Source organism: Pseudorasbora parva, chromosome 25 (assembly GCF_024679245.1).
Source record: "Pseudorasbora parva isolate DD20220531a chromosome 25, ASM2467924v1, whole genome shotgun sequence".
Lineage (NCBI taxonomy): Eukaryota > Metazoa > Chordata > Actinopteri > Cypriniformes > Gobionidae > Pseudorasbora > Pseudorasbora parva.
The window spans coordinates 1827193-1836846 of record NC_090196.1 but is presented as its reverse complement, the minus strand read 5'-3'; the positions used below and the strand labels follow the sequence as shown (position 1 = coordinate 1836846).

The window sequence follows — 9654 nt, the reverse complement described above, 5'->3', positions numbered from 1 at the left end:
CTGGTGAGCAAAAAAAGTTAATGTCAAGCTCTGGGTATAAACTGAAATGCAATCAGGGTTTTTATTTTATTTTTACAGGTCACATTTCAACCAATCACATGCTAGCTGACTCCTGAGACACTGAGGATGTGCAGATGGACGTCCATCTCTGTGTCCATATTGAGTCATGTGACCAAGTCTCTTCTTCATAATGTGAGATCTAAATATAATACATTGGCATAAAGTTTAGATATGAGTTCACCTTATGACTGTCACGATTTGTGTTCATGTCTGTTTCTAGATTAGTTTGCACCCTCATAATGCGATTATAATGGGACTTTGGCAATATTGCTTTTAAACTTTACCTCATGTAAACGCAATACTTCGATCAAATTAATGCGATTAAGCTCATAATCATGGTAACCATAGTCACATTAACCCTCTAAGGCCCTGTCCACATGAACACGGGTATTTTCAAAACCGCAACTTTTTCTACGCGGTTCGGCTGCTCGTCCACACGCAAACGCTGTATCCGGTACCTCAATGAAAACTCCGGCCAGGGTGAAGATTTTAGAAACTCCAGGTGCAGCGTTGTCGTGTAGATGGTGAAACCGGAGATTTCAGCTTGTGACGTCGAAGTGTGGCGCCGTTCTCTCCTTTGTTTGACGTCAGATTGTGGCCTTTTTCTCTTTTCTTTACATGAGTCAAGATAATGCAATGGCTAACGTAGACAAAATATAGCTTTTAATTACTCTGATAACAGCAGTTACCACATACAGATACATGCACAGTTAGCTTATTGTATTGCAGAAGAGAGGTGCTAGAATGCAATAATATGCAGGACGCTGGTTATGACAAAACTCCCACAACACAGATTTTGCTGCCATCGTCGCTGGTTTTTGGACAAGACCCGGTTGGACCTCTAGAAAATAGTAAGGCAAGTGTGTGAAGCTATAACAGTCCACTTGGGCCCTGTGTGTATACAGTTACCTTTCACTGAGTCAAAAGTAGAGGAACTTGTAGCAGGTTTCACCGAGCCCACGGCATCCCGCAGTGCATCGGTGCTGTGGATGGGACCCATGTGGAATCAGACAGCCATCCACAAATGCTATGGGTTACTTGAATAGAAAGGGTAAATTCTCAAAAAACGAACCGGATTGGTGCTTGCAACACAGAGCTGTAACAGTTAATGCCCAGAGCTCTCACTCAGCTAAAGCGGCAGTTATGGGGCATAAACGTAACGGGTGTCTGTGTGCCTCTTAACAGACACAAAATGCAATTAAAATGTCTGTCCAACATGAACAGGGCCCTTACATGACAACATCGAGAAGCAAAAGGAAGAAGAGAAGAAAAATAAAGAAGAGGATATGAAACAGACAAACAGTACATTGTCCTTCATTGAGGTAATGAACAACTTTAACTAGCGCAACAAACACATCCTTACTGTAACGTGATCTGCTTTTAATGTTTCAATTTCAAGTTTTTCATGACTCTCAGCAAAATTAAAATTAGAGTAATTTTGTGTCTTCCACAGAAAAATTACAGTTTATTGTCTAGATTGTAAGGCCAGTATATCTCCAGAAAGAAGAGAAGTAGTGGATTCCAGTAACATGAAGCTCCTGTGAGGACGCTGAACATCTGCTGATGGAGCTGCTCTATTCTGAGAGGAACACAATCACCTGATGATGCAAATATGAGTTTCACTGTCTGACACTTTATTCTCTGAAATGAGTCAGAAGAGTTGGACTAATGGAGAGATGAGGTTTGTTCATGTTCATCAGTTTATAATGAAACACTGTCAGTGTCTGAAGCCTCTGGACTGCTGAGATCGTCCTTGACTCGGTTAGAGAGGAAGAGCTCCAAGAGTTCAATCCACAAAACTATTAATGATACGCTGGATTCAGAAAACAGGTCACGTCTGTGAGCAGCTGTGTTTGTGTGAATGTATGAGGGGGAGAGAGTCTGAAACAGAGACTAATTATGGGATATAAGATTGTGTTACATGTTCACTTACATCATAATAACTAAATAAAGTGTGTGAAAGGTTTGATACCCCATTGTGTTGTGTGTGATGGTCCATCAGCAGCTGCAGTATCTCTCAGCTGTATCAGTGCAGTCACTGTGACGTCTGACTGACACAGGTTTTTGTACGACTCTTTATCACTGTGTGAACACATACTGACTGTTTGGATAGTGTAAACTCAGACAGTAATAATCTCCTGTATCTTCAGTCTGGACTCCACTGATGGTCAGAGTGAAATCACTGCCATAGTCTGATCCACTGCCACTGAATCTAGATGGAGTTCCTGTATAAAGGCTGTTTATGTCATGAATCAGGAGTTTAGGAGCTTCTCCAGATTTCTGCTGATACCAGGCTAAGTCATTAGAGGTTAGTCCTACATCTATATGACACTCTATTGAAGCTGTTTGACCCTGTTGGACAGTTTTAACTTCAGGTTGAGTCAGAGTGACTCCTCTGGATCCTGAAGAAGAGAAAAGAAAATCAATCAGTGTTTAAAAACTATTATCATCATATACTTTTACAAGAACACCAAAACCAGAGTCAACATGTTTGTCTTACCTTGAATAAAGAGTGAAATGGTCCAGATGAAGATGATGATGGTGTTCATTGTTGTTCTTGTGTCTTGTGTGATGATGAAGATTGTGTTCTGTTCTGCTCTCAGTCATGAAGTGTTAAACTCACAGCACTATAAACACTCTCAGACTGAAGCATGTGCTGACAATGCAAAGAAGTGGGCAGGATTTACAACAGCTTGAGCTCAGAACACACTCACACACACTAGAGTTACACAATGATCATTTCCATTCTGACTAATGTTATTTGAGTTAGTTCAGTAGTTTTATTTGTATTGTGACTCCTGAGGAGGGATGGGTATAGTTAAGGTTTTAACGGTATTCTTATCTGTACTTTGAGTTGATAATGAAAAGAAGAAAAAAATTGAGAACAGAATTAACATTGCTTTATTTTTTTTGTAATGTAAAATAAATAAAATAACCACCGATGAGGGCAGTGAGAGAGAGGAAAAACTTTACACAGATTATGGCCCCAATGGTGCTCCACACTGTTAAAGCCTTCCCAATGCAAATCCTGGAATAAACACAAGGGGAAAAAGGCAAGACAATTTACGCGTCGCACCACGCCTCCGCCAGCCGGGAAAGTATGGCTGTCAAGTATGAATCTGATTCAGCATGAGCACACATAACAGCCCTCTCTCTGATGCAGCGGTTGACATCTGTCCTCTCCCAGAGCCCCAAATGAAACGTTAGGTCCCCCTTTTTTTTTAAAGGTCCAGCAATCTCGTCTGTAAGCTACCAGCAAGCATGAGAGATAGTAAGTGTGGCCATGAGACGCTCTCAACACTCAAACACTTATGAAAAAGGCAAGTGAACAACACGCCGACGGGGTCAGTCTCTGAGAGAACATGAACCACCCACGAACACAGTCTCAGCATGCTGCGATGCGCTAGAGGAGTGGGGGCCCACGGAGATGTACTCGGCAGGGTGGCCGCACTGTAATCCTCAGATCACCCAGACTCATCAGCCGAAGTAGCCCTTTTCCGGAGCACCAGAAAAGAAACTAGATCAGGATTTAAGCGAAGGGACTCAACCCTTAAATGTGCTGAAGCACCCAGGAACGACTGCGGGAAAACACAGGAGAGATGTGCAGGTTGAAGCTAACTTTATTAACACACAAGGTAAAACAGACACTGAATACAGTAGGGAAACTTAACACGGAACATAAGAAGAAAAAAACACAACACAGATTAATCACTCATTCAACCTTTCACACTTTTAGATCTACCAGGGCATTACATCATGCACACAACACTCAGATTTGGCAGAACTCGCTGCAGAAGTCTGGGTGGACATCTTCACTAATAATTAAAAAAAGTTCCCCCCTTCTTCCTCGTCCTACATACAACGGTCAGCCGTCAACCATCAACCACAACTGCAACTCCACAAACATGCTGGTTCACCTGACGAAGAAGCACAGCATATAAAGTCTGATGACGATGTGTCTCTTCAGGGTTACCATACGTTTGGAACAAACTGTATAGGCCACAAGAGGACAGCAGTCTGTCAGTTCCTCAAGCTGAACCAGGGCAACCTCTTTACCTGGTGAAGAAGTCAAATCAACTTCTGGATCCTTCTGGTTGGATCTGGATCTTGTATTCTGCAGTGAAGACCTTCTCGCTCGGTCAGATGAATCTGACAGTCCTGTAGAGGATGTCCCCTCATTTTCTGCTGCCACAGATATTGTTATAGATATTGATATAGATACTTCAGAAGACCTTCCAAAAGTAGAAAAAACAATAGCTGTAGTTTTACTGGAGTTGGAAAACATGTTTATGTGCCATCAACAGCCATTGATGAACTACTTGATGAACTACACTTCCTCTTAAGTGCTGTGTGTGTGTGTGTGTGTGTGTGTGTGTGTGTGTGTGTGTGTGTGTGTGTGTGTGTGTGTGTGTGTGTGTAACTTGCAGCAGTCTTTCAAATCTTTCAAAAACAAAAGACTAGAAGTTGATAGTTTAAATATTACGTAAACTACACAGTAAACAAAATTCAGGTCTCCAATGGAACATTTTCTAGTGACTGATCACATCTACATTTTTTAGTTGGCCAAATTGAATTTCTGTGAATTAAATTGCATCAAATCACAGAAATTAAATTTGGCCAACTGAAATATTTAGAAGCGATCAGTCACTAGAAAATGTTCAATTGGAGACCTGAATTTTTTTTTTTTTACAGTGTAGATGATATACTGTGCAAATCGTCTCTGGTTACGTATGTAACCATGGTTCCCTGAGAGGGAACGAGACGCTGCGTCGAAACGCTAGGGGACGCCTCTGCGTACCATGTCATGAAGCACTTGTGTAATCAGTCCAATAGCGGGACGATACGTCACAGGCGGGTGACGTCATCGACCAGGAAGCTATAAAGCATGCCCGGACCAAACAGTCACTAGCTTCTGGAAAAAGCCGAACAAGTCGATCACAGGCATGCCGGGAGTATGGCATAGCGACGCAGCGTCTTGTTCCCTCTCAGGGAACCATGGTTACATACGTAACCTGAGACGTTCCCTATCTCGAGGGAACTTCGAGCTGCGTCGAAACGCTAGGGGACCTCAATACCCACGTCGCCAGAGTCCCAAATGTCTGTATGTGTGATTCAACCCAGAAACACCCGGGACCCCGGTGTAGAGGCTACATCTAGATTGTAAAACCTCACAAATGTATGCGGAGAGGACCACCCAGCCGCATCACATACCTCTGACAATGAAACTCCCGAAATAAGAGCCATAGAGGCAGCCATACTGCTAGTGGAGTGGGCGCGGACCCTCATCTTCCCCCCGAGACATCGTCGCCTCTGAATGATAGATGCAGACCCATAATCTACTCGATGCCTCTGCAAACACGCGATCTGAGCCACTAGACTCAACCCCGTAATCTACACGCTGCCTCGGCAAGCGCGAGATCCGCGATCGAGTCATAGAATCTATATTGTAGACCCGTGATCTACACGCTGCCTCGGCAAACGCGAGATCCGAGCCACTAGATTCAGCCCCTCGTAATCTCAAACATGCTGTCTGCTCGCCATTATATTGTTCTTTCTCTTTCTTAATTTATTTATTTATTTATTTATTTTTTGGCGAACTTCTTGACACTCGGCCGGCCAGTCTAAACTTAACCTGGACACAGTGCGAGTTACACCAATAGCTCCTCTTTTTATGAGTGTGTGTGTGTCGTTTTCTTTTGGCAGATCATCATCAGCGCTAACAACATCCAGTTCCTCGGAACTGGAGTGCTGCTGCGTTTGTGCCTCAGCGCGAGCAGAAGAAAAACGCAGAGCGTGCTTCCAGCTCGCTAACTGAGGCATGAGATCCAGTGAGTAAGGGCAGAGATAGGGGATCACCCATCTCAAACCCCGCCACTAGATCCAACTGCGATCCCCAGGACGCGATCCTTCGCTGCGCCTCGGCAACAGCGGGACCCGAGCCCTGAGGACCGCGAGCCAAAGCACTCTCCTCGAAGAGTGCCCGGCGTGATCTTAATATGCGCATTGGGAGTCTCTCGCAATGCTCGCAGCCGACCCCCTCGAGAGCTGACTGGGCATGCTCGAGCCCCAAACACATCACACATAGGTCGTGTGTATCCCCACCCGTGATGTAACGTGGACAGGGAGGAACACAACGCCTATACGGACTTGCCATATTTCTTTCTTTCTTTTTTTTTTTTTTTTTGAACACACACACAATAAATGGACATACAATTCACACAGAGCGCTTGTGAAGACACAGAAGCTAGTAACTGTTTGGTCCGGGCATGCTTTATAGCTTCCTGGTCGATGACGTCACCCGCCTGTGACGTATCGTCCCGCTATTGGACTGATTACACAAGTGCTTCATGACATGGTACGCAGAGGCGTCCCCTAGCGTTTCGACGCAGCTCGAAGTTCCCTCGAGATAGGGAACTAGTTATTTTATTGAAAGCAATAGGGAAAGATGGTCTCCTTGCTACAGCATATAAGAGAAAATAATGCTTTAAGGAATTGTTAAATATTATTAAGCCAGTGAAGTGTATTCTGGACCAAAAAAGAGCAGGCAGTCTTACTGTAGTTACTTACTGTACAGTCTTACCATTACTGCAGTCTTTGCAGCATCTACTGGTCCTGCCGTGTGAAATGACATTATCAGTCTCCACAGAACACAGGAAGGTTATTCAGACCCGTCAGAGAAGCAGCGGCATCTCTAAGAGATGGTGTGTAACAGTGTGGACTTTAAGGACAACACTCTCCTGTCAGTTGAGTAGTGATTTTGTTTAACTTTATGATGAATTTGAACTGTGTAATCCCCTGGGTACATCACGAAACAAACACAAATTGTGTAGTGTGCACTAGATTCTGAATAACTTGCCACCAGGCACTTATTCAATATACAGTTTGTACAGTATAACAACTATTACGTCTGCGGAGAGTCCCCACAAATATAGTGAACCAGACGTGTGTGTGTGTGTGTGTGTGTGTGTGTGTGTGTGTGTGTGTGTGTGTGTGTGTGTGTGTGTGTGTGTGTGTGTGTGTGTGAGTGAGTGTAAGTGTAAGTTTTGTGTTTCTGCTGTTCCCGCACAATGTTTTTATGGTCTTCTCTCACTTTCCTGCTCATTTTCCCCTCTGTCTTGCAGGAACCAGTCTTTATTTTCTCATACTCTATCCCAGCTGCAGATTGGAGGCAGGACAGAATACATAAAGCTTTGCCAGTGTGGTTCTTTATCCCAACTGATCCGGATGGCCAAAAGATTTGCTGCTCAGAGGGCATTGCAATTGATTTTGGAAGAGAGTGAAGCTTTTGGGAATGAAGAGATGGGGTGGCGAACGCTGGTCCTGGAGATCCACAGTCCTGCGTAGTTTTGCTTCAACCCTAATCAAACACACCTGAACAAGCTAAGCAAGGCCTGAAGGGCTACTAGAAAGCTACAGGCAGGTGAGTTTGATCAGGGTTGAGCTGAACTCTTCAGGACTGAGGCTCTCCAGGACCGGCTGTAGAGGAAGAGCTTTCAGAGCGTGAGGATCACATGTCTGAACATTCAGATGGTGCGTCTCAATCAGCTCCCTAGTTCAGTAGTCAGGGCACTGATCAGGAAGTTAGCCCATTGACTTGTGTCCTGATCAGTGCCCTGACTACTGAACTAGGGAGCTGATTGAGACGCACCCAGAGTCTGACAGTGAGTTTGAAGAAGAGGATGAGATTGAGCATCAGCTCGTTCCAAAACCAAGAAGAGCTTCACCTTTCACTCTGTCCTCCTCCTGTCTGGGCCTGCTGTGTGTGTGTGTGTGTGTGTGTGTGTGTGTGTGTGTGTGTGTGTGTGTGTGTGTGTGGCCTGAATGGGTAACATTTCTAATGAATTTCAAATAAATAATAATAATAGTAGTTAATAATAATAGTTATAAAAAAACATTGCTTCATTTGTATATTTGTTAAATTGTTTCCACAAATATCTTACATTTTATAAATGTTATTAAATATTATAGTTGATTTTCTTGTTTATCACATTTTATAAAAAATAAAATTAAAAAAAGTAGCACTTTAATACCTAAATGTGATCTAACAAAGGTAAGGGGCGGATGTTAACCACATATGCTGTTTATATTGCTTGTAATTGGGATGAAGTTAACATCTGTTGAGTATTTTGACATGAAATAGTTTGATTGTGTTGAATTAAATACCCAGAAATGCAGCGGGTCCACCAGACCCACGAACACTGGCTGAAGAACAAAAATATGAACACCACACAAGGGTTAATGAATAAACGGTTCGGTCGACTTTTGCAATTTTCAGAGCTTGGGGAATAATTCCAGATTGAAATGATAAAGAGATTACATAAGTAAGAGGTTGAATAATATGATCAATGGTCTCCTTGAGGAGGATACTCTTAATGCCATCGTGGCCACGGGCTGAGTTTTCTAAAGAAAAAATATCTCAGCCCTCCTGTGTAGTTGGGTTATCACGATTAGGGAGGGAAGAGTACCACCCGTTTATTAGGCTACATGGATCATTATCAGACTTCTGGATATTGTGTGCTAAATCAGAATCAATTTTGGTAAAACAATGACTGAAGCCATCAGCTATATCAGTGGGGTCTGATAGACACCTATCATAATCCCTCATCTCTGTGGGTGCAGAGGGCTTCCTATTACCACACAGCACCTGATTTATAATGTTCCAGGTTGATTTAATGTCATTAGAGACACGATTAAACTGGTCTGCATAAAACTTTTTTTTAGTCGCCTTAATTAAGCTTGTGAATTGGGTCCTACATTGTTTGTATGTTTCTATGCGGAGTGGGCTTGGTGACAGACTCACGATACAACCGATTTTTCTTTCTAGATAGTTTCCTCAATTCACTCAGTATTTTTGTCTTGTTTCGAGTCCAGACATCTAAAAATTCTTAAAACAAGAAGTATTTACTAGACAAGCAAAAGTAATTTTCTTGTTTTGGGGGAAAACAACTCTAAATGAAGAGAGTTTTTGCTTAAAATAAGATAAATAATTTGCCAGTGCGGTAAGAAAAATAATCTTAAAACAACATTATTTTTTCCCCAAAACAAGAAAATTACTTTTGCTTGTCTAGTAAATACTTCTTGTTTTAAGAATTTTTAGATGTTTGGACTACTGTAGAAACAAGACAAAAATACTAAATAAGAAAAGTGTTTTTTGCAGTGCGTACATAGAGAGAATATTCACACAAACCATAGCTATGTGTTGGAAACATAATTAGTCCGACCGAACAGCAAACGTACCCGTTTCCCTGAAGTCATCAGTTTTGAGATCCACTTCTTTAATCACGAGTTTTTCTTATTCTGGGCAGACCGGAGGCTAACATGTGAATATTTAACTTGAATTAATTCGATCTAAATTTGAACAATACAGTTTGGTCAACCTGAATATATTTGATCTGAAATTCTGTAAATTGATAAATTTTTATTGTATCTGAATTTTTGAGCATTGAAAAATATTCATCGATATTCAGGTTTTGAGAGGTAAATTCGAATTTAGATTAAATAAATTAATATAAACTTTAGAAACTTTTCTCAACACTGTCATTGTGTTGTGTGTGATGGTCCATCAGCAGCTGCAGTATCTCTCAGCTGTATCAG

The 9654-nt window shown here is 42.2% G+C and overlaps 1 protein-coding gene across 1 annotated transcript in view; it reads left to right on the top strand.

Moving 5' to 3' along the window:
* The window catches only part of LOC137064350 (deleted in malignant brain tumors 1 protein-like), a 615344-nt gene that overhangs the window by 275027 nt on the left and 330663 nt on the right, over window positions 1–9654 (top strand). The gene's annotated exons all lie outside the window — the stretch shown is intronic.